The 18,677-nt window shown below is 37.4% G+C and overlaps 1 long non-coding RNA gene across 1 annotated transcript; it reads left to right on the top strand.

The window, feature by feature from the left end:
- Positions 1 to 8,363: 8,363 nt before the first annotated feature.
- On the top strand, positions 8,364 to 18,333 carry LOC121896166. Its single transcript, XR_006095934.1, has 5 exons — positions 8,364 to 8,444; positions 10,535 to 10,630; positions 14,633 to 14,733; positions 16,588 to 16,740; positions 17,695 to 18,333. It is a non-coding gene; the product is annotated as an uncharacterized LOC121896166 (long non-coding RNA).
- The last annotated feature ends 344 nt before the right edge of the window (positions 18,334 to 18,677 follow it).

The following is an 18,677-nucleotide window of genomic DNA, read 5'->3' on the forward strand; positions in this document are numbered from 1 at the left end:
CAGCTCAGCACGGTTGGCCATATTAGCTTGGCATAGCGGGAGGATTTTGCCTCTGCAAAGCTTTCTAAAGGGCCAAATAACACAGACTGCAAGCATTTAGAGCAATATGAAAGGACCATTTCTATAGCAATTCATATCCCTACAAACAATAAGAGATCAACGCTGCATACTGAGCTTAAAGTTCTGAAAAATGATGCAGTGCATTTAGGTATTACACTATTTAAATCATTTCTTTGAAGTGCTAAACAAAGGGTGAATATGGAGGAGTTTTAAAATGATTATGAATGTGTTATCAAGTAATAAACACATACAGTATGAGGGAAATACGAGAAAGAAAGACAGAAAGAAAGAACACGTTGTGTCTTAGCTCAGGCCAAGAATCAATACAGTTACATGAGCTTCTGAATAATCAGAGAATCTCAAAGAGACCAATTTTATTGTTTACATTCAGGTACCGCACTTAATAGACATTTGCAGTGTCTGCTGTAAAATACAATTCCATCACACCACTAAATTCTTGTGCTTGCTCCATATATTCATAAGAAGCCGTGCTTGGCACCTTGTACATTCTCTTTACCTTTTGTGAGTATGTGACAGTCAAAGCGAGGTGAAGCACTGTATGTAAATCTGTGTTTCGACGGTGATTGCTGTGTGTTGTAATACAGGTTGTTGAGTGGTACTTCTGGCGCCGCCTCCTATCTAAATGATTAAAACACTGATGGATGTCTAGAGAGCAAGAAGGTGAAGGCTACTACGTCTTGATAAGACACACACACACACATGCACACACACAGAGAAAAAGATACAATTTATGCAAACAGACAAAAAACAGACATCACCCTTCGCTCAAAGTTCATTAACATAAGGAGGACTCATAGACAATGACGTGATGAGCCATTGCTTCTGCATTTTCAGTTCTGCTCAATTACATTTACAGTTTCATTACTTGGCATCCCCACTTGTTTTTCTACCTCAGTCTCTCTCCCTCTCTCTTTACTTTCCCTTTCTGTCTCTCTGAATTTAGAGGAGTGAGTAGGATGTGTCAGCAGCTCTAACTTGTCAGTCTACTGTGTTGGCAAAGGCCTGGGAAGACAATTGGTGAAATAGCTGGTATCCAACTGAGGGATCAGAACGAATGCTTTGTGTGTCTGTGTGTGCGTCAGTGTTTAAAATAATGGACAAATCACATTTTTTTCAAGCTGACCTTGTGTGTTAGATATGTTTTATTCACATTGTTGATATACATCTACATTTACTGTTCTTCTCTGAATTGAAATATTCCCCTGTTCCGCTTTTATATAACAAATCATGTGTCATCTTTAAAAATCTGAATAAGCAGCTTACCAGGAAGACTTGACAGCATCAGTATTACAATTTTAGGCACACAGAGGGCTTTGATCAACTAAGAAAATCAAGATGCTGTTGTGTTTACTGTATACAAAGTAAAGAAAACCGTCTGTCTTATTGAGTGACATAATGGCAGCTATTATTCTTTATCTCTCGATCAGCAGCAATGACATCTGAATGGTTGTAATCAGTAGCATTCAATTGCACGTGACAGGACTGAATCATTTTTCCATCTTGCCACTGATAAACTGAAATTGTACCTGTTTATAATAGGTGGCAGCTTTTTGATTTCTGATGGGGAAGACAGCGCTGAGAGTTAAAATCAAGCATGCTCCTGTTCAAGAAAGACTCCCTCTGTGCAGCCAACTTCTGTCAATCCAGTGAGGGGGATAAATCAAAGGCGCTTCTAAATTTAGCTCTGACATAGAATTAGTGAGACGTTCTGTAGTAGAAAGCAATGGGCTGGTGGTTACTAAGCAACTGGTGCTAGGCAACCTTGTTGGTAAGCATCGATTGTGCTTTAGGGGAAGTTGGGGGCTGATTGAGGGTGGGGTGTCTTCAAAAGCTAAAAAAAAATCTCTCGCTGCTTTAAATAATTTGGGTATTTGCAGTTGCTTGTCAGGGAAAATTGGGTGGATGTGAAAGCCTCGGATGGCATGGTGAGACCCTAATAGCTGTTTTCCTTGAAGATCTGTTGGGACATGGTGTCTCTGACAGAAAATAACTCTCCAAACAGATAGGAGAATAATAACCGACTTGCTGTGTTCCAACTGAATGAGTGCTTTTAGTAATGGCATTCGTCATCATCTGCTGCAGAACTGATAACGTCATCAATTACCAACCCATTTCTTAAGTGGAGATTGGCTGTATTGCATACTAATGAGAGTGTGAAGCTTTGATGTAGAGCTGAGAGCGTGTGTTCAAGTGCGTCTGCTACTCTGCTGTATGTGTGCACACGTGTTTGTGTATATAAGTGCGCACAAATGTGCTGGAACAATCTGTGATTCCCTAGAGAAGCCAATCAAACCATTGATTTATGTGACTCGTGACAATGACCGATGAGAAAGACAGTGAGTGGGCTGGTCTCTCTCCAAGATCAGAGTTTGGATGTTTTCCTGCTACAGAAGAGATTTGTTTATGCTCAAAAATATTGATCAGGCTGTCAGAGACTCTAAGAATAACAAATGTTAAATCTTAAATCAACTATTGTTCTCCTATTAGCAGGGAAACTAGAGAGACAACAAGCGCCTTTTTATAAATGAGAATATCTAGTCCAAGCTAAGGCTCATATCTCACAACCGTGCAGTATGAAAAGCTGCTACAGAAAGTAAGAAATACTGTAGTTCAAGAAACATTATTGCTTCATTCATGAATAATACAGGGCATTAGCAAGCAGACACGACAGGCCAATTTTATTCCTATTAAAAATTCACATTTCTGTGAGAAGGTCATATGCATGTTGAGACGTAATGCTATTTGAGACGGATACCATGGCCAGTCAGAGCTGTACAACAGGGACTGTAGTGTCACTGGAATTCATTTTCAGACAGCTGAAATTGTATCAGAGTTTAATGCACACACACACACACACACACACACACACACACACAGCGTTGCATACTGAGTACATGGGGCAAAGCACTTTCAACATGTGGCTCGAGTGCACACATATGCTTAAAAAAGCTTCCGGGAAATAAATAATTGACCATTAACTTGATATCGCCATTTAGTAGATGTATGTGGATGTTTACAGCGGATTTCTATCTTTACAGTTACCATTTAGGACACATGACATTGGTATGACCTCCGAATGGAAGACTGCTGCCAACAGCACACCACCTGGATGCCACCTGTTATTCTGTAAGTGGTTAAATGTGAACGAATGGATGCCCCCAATCCTGCTGTTTGTGAAGTTTTGGACGTCAGCTTTGATCAATATTGCTCTTCATTCATTAGTTAGAGGAAAGATAAGACAGAGAGAGAGAATATATAGTAGCTGGGTGTCTGACAAGATTTATGGTCTATTTCAGAAGGTAAAAGAAAAATAAATAAAAAGGAAATGGTCAGAACTGCAATATTTAAAAAAAACAGAGTGAATGGAGGTATTTGATTTATCTGAAGCCTTTGACCTGCTACACACACACTCACACCAATACATGTATGTGTGATGCCATGGCCAAGAATAGTCATTACAGTGAGATTAGCCTCACATCCCCTGTGAAATAGGCTATTGCCAGAACGGTGGCTGACACACACACTTCTGATTTAGGAGGTCACGGCTCAAGCTGCACCATTACACAGAGGTCCTTTATATCTGAGGTGTGTGTGTGTAGGTGGCGGTTGCTCGGTTATGAAGGGCCACAGTGCAAGATTTTTGAATGGGACCTCCACTTTTTGCCCTGAGACAACACACATGCATGCACTGCAACAGTCAGTCTGTTTGTCAGTTGTTCTGCCAGTCGGGTCACTGCTTTGATCCAAACTGCTCAACTCCTCATCTACAGTGTTGCATGGTTTGCCATAAATTTTTGAATTGGAAAAAGACATACATAGTCCCCAGAGGAGGAATCCTACTGACCGAGTGGTCCTCTAGGGCTCCACTGAGGTTGACATCTTAGTATTCAACAACGTTCTTAGAAAAATGTCTAGACAACTATTTGATGTCATAAAATTTGGTGCGAAGACCCAAAATACCCAGAGGATGAATCTGATCCCCTGAGTTTTGTTTAATCTAACTCCCCCAGCAGGTAGAAGTTTTCATTTAACCAGTGAAATATCTCAACATCTACAGGATGCATTGGCACAAAATTTGGTACAGACATTCATGCCTCCCTCAGGATGAATTGTAATAGCTTTGGTGCCATCATAATGTCAAAATTTTAATTTGTCCAATCCTTATGACCAAATGCAAAACTGATGACATTCATATTAGCCTCAGCTGTACTTGTTTAGAGCTATGCAAAGAATAGCATGTTAACACTAAGCTAAGATAGTGACCATGGTAAATAAATACACCTTCGTAATATCAGAATGTTAGCATTGTCATTGTGAGCATACTAGCATGCTGATGTCAGCATTTTGCTCAAAGCACTGCTGTGCTTCACAGTTCAGCCTGACAGCGCTACTAGCATGGCTGTCTCATTAAAATGACCAATACAAGCATTAGGTCAAAGTCACAAAATACACTCATTAATTAAATGAACATCTTTGTTGTTAGAATTATATATCAGTAAGAGAAGAACAGCAAAACACATCAGACATAAAGTTGTACACAGGTGACATAGTATTATGCACTTATTGTATGACGCTTATTCTTATCACAAACACAGTCAGCAACAATCCATTTTAAATGAGCTCTAACAGGTTGATATAGCAGCTGATCAGAAACCCCAGTTCCCTTTGAAAAAGAAATCACTCACCTTTTAAAACTGCATCTTATAAGCTCGGCATTGTGCAAAACCCTCAACAATGTCTTTTATATCAATGTCCTAAGCTCTAATCCTCTCAATAGATAATAGTCTGCTGAGTAGTCAGCCAATTCAGTCTTCTTTAGCCAAAATCTTCACCCCTTGTAAAGCCCAATTTGTTACTGAAGCTGACCCACCTACACATAAAGTAGCAGCAACATAGATGGACTACTTGCAATAGCAAACAAAGTTTCTTGGCAAACTTCCTTCCCATGTGATTGTAACTTGCTTCGTAACAAATATTTCATGGAATGTTTTGTGATAGTTGGGCAGGCTGGCATCACCAAATAGAAAATAAGGATGATTGTGGGAAGCCTTGGCCCCGTCAAGTCTATTTCATATGGGCACATCATCCCTTGCTGTTATACACTCTTGATTCAGTTGTTTGACAGATCTTAAAACATTTCTTCCCTATTGTTGTCGGCCTTTAGAAAGACAACTGACATGCCAGTAAACAGACCACCAAGCCATTGCTATCAATAAGCTCCCAGACAATTTTACTTGCTGCTGCATCTATTTTCTTATGTGTATACATGAAGTATTACACAAAAACAACCATTAAAAACATATGCAATTTGAAAAATAGAATAAAAGTCTAAATAGACATTGAGATCTTTAGCCTGAATGTTTGTGTATTGTCATACTTTATGTAAAGTGTTTTATATCCTCTCTGTAAATATATAAATTGCAGTTTATTTAAGTGTTAGAAAAAATGAAGGCTATATTTCAAACCAATAAAATCCATTTTCATAAATATTATTCATAAATCACATTTCCTACATAAATTACCTCCCCTGGAGGTACAGGTAAGCATTTATCCATGCAGCACTAACATAAATATAGCTAACTTTGAACCACACAGATTCCTCAACAACAAAGCTATTCTTTCTCGTTGCATTCAAATGATGACAATACATCTACTTACCATCCCTCAGTGATGCATGCGATTTATTTCTGCCGTTTCCCATTCAGACCTGTGCGATTGTGATTCATAAAGCCACTGTTTGTGTTTGTGACAAAAGGGTTGCGAAGCTTAACAGAATGCTATCCATCCTCATTAGAGTGATGGGAAGAGCACTCGTTTTCCTGCCTGAGAAAGCCGCCGCACTGTGTTTTTTTTATTCTCCCTGTTAAAATAGCCCCCACTGCACAGCACTCAACACAATGCACTGAAACACGCTGTAATAAGAGAGCACCTGTTTCATCCTACAAACATGATGAAAACAGCTGCTTTTAGCTAAAACTAATTTTATTATACAGGCGAAAAAGTGATGTGATAATAATTTAAGGGTAATTATTTTTACCCTTGTGAAGAAAGTAGAATTCATGGCAATAAAGAGATCTGAAGTACTCGGTGAACATTAAAACTCCTTTATTTAAATGACTTTCACTGATGACACATGTAGAGGTCATTGTCAAGCAATCCAAAAAAGAGAATCAACAAATATGTATGTTCATACATATCACACACTATTTTCTATTATCTGTAAATCCACGGTCAAATGAGGTTGGGTGATACATGTGTGGCAAGAGATCACCATAGCTTTAGTTTGCTATCTAGTGAATGCCAATTGGCTTTGATATCCAGTGTCAGACAGAGACAGATGAGGTAGGATTGTTGGATTACAGTAGTGCAGCATATCCATACCCACACACACACACACACACACACATACACACACACACACAGAGTGGTGTTTTCATCACTTTAGAGGACATTACATTGACTTACAATCATTTCCTGGAGACTTATCCTAATCTTAACCATAACCACCACATGCCTAACCCAAACCTTAACATAACCTTAAAGTTACCTTAACTTTAAACCAAGTCTTCATCCTAAAATTAAAGATTTATGTTAAGGGAACTTGCTTTTTGTGATTCCCACAACATGACAAACACACACACACACACACACACACACACACACACACACACACACACACACACACACACACAGTGATGCTTGACTGAAGATAAACTGATTTAAAGTGAATGCATGTCTGTATGTTCATATATCTAATATCTAATCTAAATATAAAGATGAGTTTGGGTTTTGCCCCTCAGATCACCTTTGATGCATCGTAGCCCAGCTAGCAGGGAACCTTCCCACAACATTGGCTAATATTACCTATAAGCTCTAATTAAGTTTATTATCAACCGTTCCTGTAATGTGATATGTTAACAACGTTAGAGCATTTTGCCTGCAACATTCTGAGGATGTTTTGGGGACATTGTTGAGGTAACAGATTATAGAATGTTCTTTTATAAAACAATCGCACATGTTACATGATAACAAAGGAAGAGCATTCTCAATGCAACATTTGTAAAAATGTTTTGAAGGTGCTATTGAGGCCTGAGATGACAGAACATTTCTTATAAAATGTTCCTGTAATGTGATATATTAACAAAGACAAGGTCAAGGTCTAATTTATTTATAGAACGCTTTAAAAAAACAAATCAGGTTTGTGCTAAAGTGCTTTACAACAAACAGAATTAAGCAGAAGTTATCATAAAACATAAGTTCTTAGATATATACAAACATACAACTATCAATAAAATATCAAGTCAGGTCAGATCAGATTAGATGTATGTCCTCATTATCAGTCCATCAGATCAGGTGCAGGTGTCTGTCCTGATCTTATATATGGGGGTGGTTTTGTGCATTGTGTCTTTGAGACCTGACAAAGATCCCTTTTGGGATTGAAACGTTGTATTTGCTCAATAAAAGTGTTTTTTCATGGTTTTGCGATCAAATTCTCTCAGTCTAGCACCTCACTTACTGGATGTGTGTTTGATTACCTTCACCCACTGGATTACTTTTATAAAACATTCCCATAATGTTCAGTGACAACGAAGGAACAACGTACAGAAGACTGCACAGTCTCTCTCCTATTTATTCTCCTATCTCCTCGTACTCTTGCTGAAATATACTGGTAAGCTGACCAAAGGCAATAGTTTTGGCATAATGTGGCTGGAAAGAATGACATGCTAAACTCTGTGCAGATGATCCATGTTGACTTGTAGACGCAATGTAGTTGAGGAACACTCTAAGAAATGATTCATGGGGTTAGTGAGTGTAGCTTAAAATCAAGAGCTTTTTCAGCATTAAAAAAAATGTACATGTACATGTTTTAGTCAGTTGACAACTTATTTTAAATTGGTCAAAATGAAAATAAAGAAAACTGTCCTAACTCGATTTTGAGTAAACATTTTTCCCTTCACTTAACAACAGAAAAGTATTAAGTTAGTGCAACTTGTATATCCACTGAGCATCCTTTAAAGACAGAGAACAAAGCTGAATTTGCCTGGACTTGTTTTGCCTGCCACAAGAGAAAGGAGGGGGAGAAACAGGGGTTTGCATAGAATATCATTTAAAGGAACAGTGTGGAAGATTTAGTGGCATCTAGAGGTGAGTTTGCAAATTGCAACCATCATAGTACAGCTCCCCTCAACCCCTCCCTTTCAAGCGTGTAGAAGAACCTACGATAGCTGTGAAAAACATGAAAGGCCATCTCTAGAGCCAGTGTTTGGTTTGTCCATTCTGGGCTACTGTAGAAACATGGTGGTGCAACATGGTGCGCACCGTGGAAGACCCGCTCTGTGTGGATATAAAGGGCTGATTGTAAGGTAATGAAAACACAACGATTCTTATTTTCATGTGAATATACACTGATTAAAACATACTTATGAATATCATATTTCACTTCTGCAAATAGATGCCCCTAAATCTTACACACTGGTCCTTTAAGGCTAAGTCATTTTGTGAATAACTATTTTTGCTTTGTTTTATTTGCAAAAGCTACTAACTTTATAAGCACACAGTGCAAGAAATTGATTTTACACAAGACTAAAATTGAAATCATAGACTGATGTTAATTGGCACTGAACTTCTGTAGCGTTAGGTAAGAGAATAACGTGTTTTGCTTCATCTTAATTTAAAATGATGAAAGTTTGTTCAACAACTGCTGCGTGGGCCAACATTCATGACTAATGTTAGACCTGTAACAAATGTAGCTTACTACACGTTTCATTTTAAATTGATGCATGTTGATGTTTAAGCCCTAGAGTTATTATTATGTGACGTTTAAGTTGGTTAACGGAGCCACAGCTAAAGAATATTCTGTGTCCAAGTGCAATCTGAAAACGTGGACTGGGAAGCCGACACCACATTGTAGAAATGCCATTGGAAAAGGTTTAGTTAAGTAATAAGCTAGTGATTTTAATCACATTAATTTGCTTAACACTGGCACGTAAAAATATGCTAGTATTGCCATTGTGTATGTGCCATTTTTATGTGCTGATACTTAAGTTTGCACAACTGAACCATATTGTAACATTTTAGAGGCAATTTTTATAATTACACATATTGGCATACAACATTTGTGAGAAATGTTTTTTCCATTTAACAATCTGCTGCATGATGTGTGATAGGTAGGCAGTTCATTTTGTTAAGTTGGCAATCAGTAAAATGGGTCTGTAGTCTTCTGTTTGAAACGTTTTCATTACTTTTTTTTTCTCCTTAATTTCACATTTTTGGTCAGTATCCAAACACAATTTGTCAGACATTTGGAAAGATTCATTAATCAGCAACATGTTAAGACAGCAAGATTAATTCAATCTAAATATAGTTTAAAATCTTTACATTTATTTAAAAAGGTTTCACTATCAGATCATAAAAACACTTTAGTTAAAAAGGAGTTGATTTTTTCTTGCAGTATAGTTTGCCAATATTGTTTGCAGCATCAAAGGCAACGTAAGTTATATACAGTAGATTACTGTAAGACTGATGCTGCACAAGCTGTAAGCACTACAGTTCTGAATCAATGAATGAAGTATTTGTGCCTTTATTTTTATACAGATAAATGAAGAATTCAGAAGGATCAACACTGGTAATAGCAAAACTGGACCAATACTCCCTGAAAATAATGTCCTTGTAATGTAGTTCATTTCAAATAGGATAATCCACTTTTCTAATAGCTTACGTTGGGGTAGTTGATCATGATTTATACATTATCTCAGGCTATGGGTAGTGCTGTGCTGGCTCAGTGTCACTGGAGAGTGAATATTGGACTTAAATTTGACAGGTGGCCAAAGATACAATTTGATTACTAACATTGCTCATTGTCTCCTGGATGTGTTAAAAGACAACTATTTACAACCCTGACACTTATAAGGGGATAATATGTCAGATGTTTTTTACAGCATTATCCTCTGCTCCCAAGTGGCAAAGAAAAAAAAAATTCAATTAAAACCAAAACTATAAATACTAAAGCAGAAAACAAATGAATTGTGAGATGGAACATGATAGGCAGAGTAAATGTAATAACAAAGTTAACTTTAACAACTTTCTTGAAATTAAATTTGCTATTACATTTTTCCACATTGGGTCATCAATGTTGTTCCAACTCAACAGGACAAAGAAACAGAATAGTGGAGTATTAATTGTAAATGTAATGACTTTTTGCTGTTTTTCTTTTTTCTTTTTTTACCTGGAGTTTTATAATACATAAATAAAATTGAAAATTTGGACTAATTAATTGAGTTACAATGGCTTTCTTTAAAATGATCAATTTGTTATTTGATTATAATTAAGCACAGTAGAGACCGGTAATTAGTACAGTCCAGGACTCATAAACCTCATCCTTCAGTCTTTTTCCCCAGTGATGTAATTATTAAAAACCCATCAGCAGTTTAACTTTTTTTTTTCTTATTCACAGGATGATTCTATGGAAAGAAGGAGAGGAGAGGTTGCTATCTGTGGCTTAGTGGTGTATCTCAGAGAAAAGGGAAAAGATCTCTTCAAAGAGCAGTCGGTAGGCAAATCAGACACTTAATTTCAGGCATGCCATACTTTGTGTTAGTCTCCTTTTGAAATATTAAAACACTGACACTGATTCTGACCTATTTATGCCATAATGGTGGGGATATTACCAATGAATTGATTGTCATAACCAGAGGTGCCATAATGTCTGATCCAGCAAGTGCAAAGATTGTGATTGAGGGAACAGAAGTCCTGAAAGACCTGGATGTACCCAGAGCCTGTGCCTCATTAATGGAGCTGATATATACATTCAACCTCAGCTACCCAAAAGAACTGTAAAAAACTTTTGAAGTGTTTCAAAAGATATTTCTTGAGCTGGATGAAAGCCAGTTTGAAGGTAATGTCTCTAAAAAAAATAAAAAATGTGAGGAATTAGGCTGTCCTCAAATTCAACAGGAAATCTTGCGCTGTTATGTGTTTGTAAAGTTTTGTTGTGCAACATACAGCAGCTGTACTGTTGACACTTGGCACTTTATTGGGTACACTTAGCTAAAACTAATGCAGTTTAATAAAACAGCACTGCAATAAATCAGCATGAATGTTAATGTTTTTGAGACAGTTTTACAGGGGTGTTAGTTTAACTTGATGGTCATTTTGGAGGCTGCAGTTTGTGATGTTGAACTGTATTGTGTGCTATTGAGGTTTTATCAATATTTAGTCTTCCCTCACTGAAATAAATGGGGTGGACTAAACAGAAGCAGGTCAGTATAATCCAATACAGTTTTACAACAAGCACAAAGCAAAATCTATAGTGTCAAAATGACAATGAAGTTGAATCAACACCTCTCTAAAACGTCTCAACAAAAACTAAATATGATTAACCCTCATTAAGGTTGGGTTTATTGGAAGTTTGTAGCCAGGCGGACCTAAGAACTGAACTATTATTTTTGTATTGTACTCTTGAACATGCACAGAGAGTGAAGCACTGGATTCAGTTCAGGGGATCGGTCCTCCTAAACCCACATTAATAATTTGAATATGTTGTTGTTTTTGTTTTATCTTGTTCAAGGGCAACTTCCTGGTAAAAGCCTGCAAATATTTGACTTATTGTGTTCATTTGGAGCTCCCGAACACACTTTTAGTTTTGGTTAAAACTCATTTGGATGTGAATTTATTTATTTATTTATTTTGTACAAGTATTGTTGGAAGTGGGCATTTTAATTTTGTGCACAGATGATTAATATAAAAATTGTTATTGTTAAAAATAGTCATTAAAAATTGGACTGCAGTACTTCTGATTTGGTCCAAAATTAGCCCAAGTTGAATGTCTGTTTCGGACAACATAAATCAAAGCATGAAATACAGCCATGACAATAAGATCACATTGCAGCCAGTAGGAAACAAAATTAGTCATTCTGAACATTTTTGAACATAATCACTGCTGTTCAAAAACTTAAATATATTTATTATATTTATATAAATATAAATATGTTTAAAATATGCCATACAAATAACTTGTGCCATTACTGCTCTTTAATATTGATTTTGAATGAAGCACAGGCAGGCAGGTGTGTTGTTTGTGGCGCCGTTTTTAAAAGGCACCGGCAGGCCTGCACGTCCAACCCGGTTTGTTTACTAACTCAGGAAGGTTGGTGTTATAAATCAACTGGTTTTCCTGTTAACTGGTTACCTTTGTTTGTAAACATCAGGAGTTTCTCATGGCGACAGCAGATGTTCAAATCACGGAGGGGAAACGTTGCTGACCTTGTAAATGCCTGATTATAATTTTATATCACTCATAATTTCATAGACTAGACTATCCATCTGATTAATTCAGCTTATGGTTTATGGGGTTCAATGAAACTTTGGGATCAGACATATTCTTAACCATATTTCGATGTATTTTCTTCAAAATAAAAACTCCCTACCCGGGTTTCGACACCAGGTGTTAAATCTAAAGGAAAATTTACGGTACATTGTGCTACACCACTGAGCAATGGCTGACTGGCTTTGAGAACTACCGATATACCAAAACACACAGCTTATTTCAAAGCAAAAACAACTGTATATTATCTTTAGGTTTTAAAATGATGGAATAATGAGTGATGTAATAATATAACAATAATATCACAATCAGGCATATGCAAGGTCAGCAACATTTCCTCTCCATGATTGGAACATCTGCTGTCGCTATGAGAAACGCCCAATGTTGACAAACAAAGGTAACAAGTTAACAGGAAAACCAGTTGATTTGTAACACCGGTGGAGGTGTCATGTCATGGGCCATGGTGTTGCATGTTTAAGTTCTGATGCAAAGTGAGGCACAAACTGGGGCTACTTGACACCTTCTTGACTGTCATATGAAGGGAAAAGAATAGTAAAATGTCCCAAATGATTACTAAGAAAATGTGACAAGCCAATGTCCTTGATAGTTTTTCTTTTTCACATACAGATGCTGAACACAAGCTGACAGCAACATCTGTTCAATATTACAACAGTGTTTTGGATAACAATACACTCATTTACTAGTTTATTATAGGGTTTTCCCCAGGTTTCTGGAGGGCTTAGGTGCTGTAGATGTGATGGGGGGGTATTTGACTAAAAACTGCATTTTTACATAATTTTGGACTATTATCATTACAGTATTTATTTAAAAAAAAAAAAAAACCCAGGTTGTAGTTTTTCGCAATACACTCAGACATTATCAAGAAGAAAAGTGAAACAGATATACTCACTGATGAAGTGCTGTTGGCCTGAAAAGTAAGTAGTTGCACTGTGCATCATAAAAAACAATAATCACAAAATGACATTGGTAAAAACAAGGCTTATAGTGAAGGGATTTGAAGTCAGAGTGTAGCCACTAACCAGCTGAAGGGTATGGTTAGAATTTTATCTTATCCATGCACTCATCAGTTTGGTTCCTTATCAACACTCTTACTGGTTCTTTTTCATTATTAAAGAATTGGTGTTTTTTAAATTATTATTTTAAAAAAAGAATCAATTCAGAAGAGGCTTAGAATTGATTTATTTTTTAAATAAATAAATATTGTTTCTAAAGCAGCAACAGTAATGTTTACCACAGCAAAATCACCATATACTGTAAACTCAATATCTCACTGGAAAGAAATCTAAAATGTCAATAAAATAAATGATATTTCAGGCATCAAAATACTGAATGAAATTTAGAAAAATGAGGAACACAGACATTAGTCACTATCAGTCCTCTCCTGTCCTCTGTCCTCCTCCCTCTGCTGCTGATGTGATTTACTGCAACAGGTACCACTGGTGGAGGTAGGAGGGGTTGGTTTGGGAGGTGGGGCTGCTGAGTCAACCAGTAGCTAAGTTAGAAGAATTTGACTACGTTTAAGATATTGTACAGTGACATACATACAGCTTTTGTTTTAGCTTGTTCATAACAATTAGCTGTTAACTTAATAAGTGTGCTGTGGTTGTGTAAAACATACCAGCGTTGGATGGGAGACTGTGGGCAAAGCAGGTGGAAATATCACTTTTCTACATGCTCAGACTTGTTGAACATGTGGTTTGATAAATTATTCTTATTGGCTTTTTACTCACAGGGTTTTTGTTGCACTTACAGTAACAAGTGTCGAGTTGTCGTCAACTTGAGTAAAACATTATCTTCACCTGGTTCACTGTCTCCACTGTGGTGAAATGATATCAAAATGTGGTAGAAAACTCTCAGCACGTTTTTTTTTCTGTTCATTTGACTAGGTGCTCTGAAATAACGCTTAGGCGCTGTGTTTTTGTTGAAACAGATTTAAATAGTGGTCATTTTGGAGGTTGTAGTTTATGATGATGTTGAAGAATTATACTGAGGGGTGTTTCTTATATGTTGTCCACTCTATTTATATCAATATAACACAATACAATTCAACAACACTACAAACTACTGACTAAATTACCGTAAAATAAAATGTTGTATTGCACTGCATTGGTTTCAGCGAGGGGTACCTATAAAATGCCAACTGAGTGTACTACACCTGTGTACCAAAATATATTTTAAATGTCTTTTTGTTGGTATGATTTCTTTCAGAAATAATTTGCGGAGCAGACACCATGGCCTGTGCTTGAGTGCCACTGGATGAGCAGCAGGTGACCGAGTCTGGCCCGCTGGGAGAGAAGCACACTGCACTGGTGAGTCAGCTCTGCTCATGTTGTTACACCTCATCAGCAAGAGGGCTGTTAATTGGCAAGAATCTGGCGATATGATACATATCACGATACAGAGGTTACGATTCATATTGCGATACTGTAATAAGCAAGGAAATATAATGAGATTTTTTAAATTTAATTTTAGGAAAACTGTCAATATAAAAAACAAATCACCATATCCATAAAATCTGAGTAAAAAAAGTTGAAATCAGAACAGTGAGATCTGCATTTGTATTTATCACAGTCCCTAACATCCAACATCATAACACTACATATTTGTGCAATCTGAGCAAAGGAATTAACATATCAGTAAAAAAATCAAGTAAAAGTGCTTGCAGGAAAACAAACAAATGAAACAAAAAAATAAATACAGTCAGATGGTGAACATTAAACAACAACAGCATGCTAGCCTCAACAACCCAGCTGTATTTTGACAGTGTTGTGTTAAGAACATAAAGCAACTTATAACTTGAATGCATCAGTTTTGGACGAATTTGTGCATAGGTGTTCATGCGACTAACCATTTATGAACTCTGGTTTGATTCTATTTAGGAATTTGGCCAGCTGTCTTCTCTGCGGGAAAAAGCCAACAACAATCCTTACTCCCGCACATGGTCATGTTTTGATTCAGACCGTGCACGGAGAGGAGGGGCTATTCACAGATGGGTCTGTTGTCATTGTGTTTGAGAGAGAGAGAGCGAGGGGCTGAGCGAATCAATGCGCTGCGCGCAGTTCTACAATGTAATAAGATTTGACCCATTTTAAATAGTAAAAAAAAAGAAAATCAATATGTGGCGGTCAATGTTGATATTGTGGCAGGCCACCACAAATAAATGATGTATGGGAAACCCTGGGCATCCTTCATTGGCTTGAGTGCCTTGAGCACTTCCTCGGCATATGTGATGTCAGCCTCGTTCAGTGTGAAGATATCCTTTTCACTCTTTCTGACCTCTGGTTAAAGGAGTGCTGCCTCGATGGCTGGTGGTTCTAAAAATCTTTCTATCATGTCTTAAGAGCAGTTCCACCTTGTGACAACGTCCGTGATCAGCCTGTGTTTTGCTAGATGGAGTAGGTGTTCCAGCTGGTGGCTGGCTATGGTGCTGCGTCTGAAAAGGGTTATAACATGTCTGATCCTGCTGAGTAGTCGCACCACTTTTGGTAACTTTGTGGCTGTCAGTCATCGCTCTTGTTTGTAACACATACGAGTCCAGCTTCCACTCACCTTATGTGATGAGCTGTTATGGTTACATACGATTCAGTGGCCCTCAATGTCCAAGCGTTGCATGTCAAAGCACACTCATTTTTACCTCCAGGTACAACTTGGGCACAGTGATGTTAGCGATGCGTTGTTTGGAGGGTGTGGTGTAACGAGGCTCCGTTGTATTCACCGAATGTTGGAAGCTTTCATTCTCTACAACACTGAGAGGGCACATATCTTTGCAAATGAAAGAAAGTATTGACTGACTATTGAGTTATTTTGGTTGCATGAGTTGAGGTCGGTGGTAACTTCAGTATGAGAACTTGCTCCAGAGTGAGTTGAGAGGCATCCACTTGTTTAACGTTAGCCGTTAGCCGTTCCATTAGCTGTACATCATCAGCATGCTGTCAACACAAAATGAACCACTGATGCGAATCTCTGTATGTAAACGATTAATTAAAAATCGATTACAGTGTTTTTGAGAATCGATACAGTATCACAAAACATAATATCACGATACTCAAGGGTATTGATATTTTCTTACACCCCTAATCAGCAGCCTGTGGTGCTCCAGGAATAGCCCTCTCATGAAGACCAGTTTATTAGAATCAAACCCTGTGATATCTTTTCCACACTAGCACCTGAAAGGAAGGAGCGGTATTTTGTGCCTTATAAGCCCCTGCCAGAACATAGCTCTCCCGCTGAGGTGGAGGAGTTTTTGGAACATGCCAAATTCATCAGAGGACCTGGATTGGCTGCTCACGCTGCATCATGACAAGTTTTGGCGTCAGGTGAGGGACTGTCGATATGTGAAAAAACGTAGCTGAGATGTTTTTCCTCTATTTTTATTCCTCTACAATAGTCTGCCAAAGCTGTAACCTGCACTGCAGGTTTAAGCATTTGTTCAAAAAAGATACTTAAAAAAATCTGATGTCACCCCATTTTTCTTTTGGAAAAAAAAAGCAAGTAATTTGTGATAAGCTGTGAGCAGATATTGCATGCTTGCGTAGAGATGGCATGTGTGAGTTATGATGCACAGTGTTATGGCTTATTGTCGGTAGGCTTAAGTTTGGGCAAGTATTGTATGAATTCTAGTTCCAATAAAATGATATTTGAGCATATTGATATGCAACAAATAAGAATGTGTGTAGTGGTGCAGGGTAGGTTCTTTGTTTGGAGTGAATTTGCAGTGTCATTGCTGCTCACTTACCTGTGAAGTTACAAGGTATAAATTGCATTTTGGTGACTCTGGAGATGAGAATGCACATTTTCAAATGAAGTTTTTCATTTGTCAAAACCAAAGAAACTATTCCTTTGTCAGAAAAATTGATCTCAAAGCCACCTTGCCCGTGACTAGAATGGTTACCAGTTTTCACTGTTAAGTTCATTTTTCTGTCTTGTTTTAGTTGTAAATATAAATAATTGATCATTTGTATAGCATTAAAATGAAGAATTTGTGAGGAATTATTAACTGCCTTAGTCCAGATGCTATCCTGTTGTTGTAACAACCACAATCGCTATAGTAGGTTTGTACGAGGTTACATACATGAAAGGCAACAGCATCCACTATTTATGCTTAGTGGCACAAATCTTTATCGCACCATTCAGATTTGAGACTGATAGACAGACGGATAAAAGAACCATCCGGCAGTGACTTGTACTAGCTGCTGGTTGCAGTTTAAAAAAAGACTTCTGATAAATCAGAAATTATTCTGATTTTAATCAATATTTTTGTCATAATGCAGGTGGACCACCCATGACTGAGGACATTGAAAGTCCATCGATGCTACAGACTAACAAATATGCAGCAGAACTTGAGGGGAGCAGAAGCCCCTCACTGTTGTCAGTCTGCAGATTCTGACTAAATCAACAAATATGCAACACAAACACAAACACCTTTCAACTACACAAACACACCATGACACACACACCATCGTCAGATCAAAGTTTGTTTTTTTTTACATCTTTTTTTTTCTTATCATTTTATCGATTTGTATCATGATACCAAAAATTGAACATAAATAGTGCAGTTGTTCGGGAGCTTTGCCAGGTTTTTGTAGCAGCAGAATGTTGAGTTAAACCTAGTCATGACTTTTTTATGCAGAGACAGTATGTTTAGTATGTTTTCACACTCACACACTCACCTACACACATGCACATACTAAATAAATGAATGAAAAACGTGATTCTGTTGAAAGACTTTTGACAGTGACCACAGTGACCACAGTGACCACAGTGGTCAGACCAGTTACCCAGGAATTTAAAGTCAAAGAGTTACAGGAATGTTGTCATAATGTTATTCATTTGTATAATGTTTGTAAAGCACGTTATCAGATTCCAAAATAATAACATTCTGAGAACATTGAAAAAAACCCAAAATAAAAAACAACAAACAAACCTGCTGCTGAAAACGTTTTAATAATGTTAGGGCATAATGTTCTAACAATGTTATCACTAAACATTTTAGAAGATTATCAGCAAACATTATCATTATTGTAGAACATTCTAGGCACAAAAAAACTTTCTGCTGAAAACATTACCAGAACATTGCATGTCACATTGTCAGACTGTTTTTAGAACAAAACATTTCTAGCCAGGAGGGATGTTATGACAGTGGTATGAATGGTGCCATCACTAGCCTTCTATCAAAGGATCAGTGATAATCTATCAAGTCCATACATGGCATTGCTATATGTGATTATTGATCATAAGTCCACAAATAGAGTGA

The sequence above is a fragment of the Thunnus maccoyii genome, chromosome 4, assembly GCF_910596095.1.
Source record: "Thunnus maccoyii chromosome 4, fThuMac1.1, whole genome shotgun sequence".
Classification (NCBI taxonomy): domain Eukaryota; kingdom Metazoa; phylum Chordata; class Actinopteri; order Scombriformes; family Scombridae; genus Thunnus; species Thunnus maccoyii.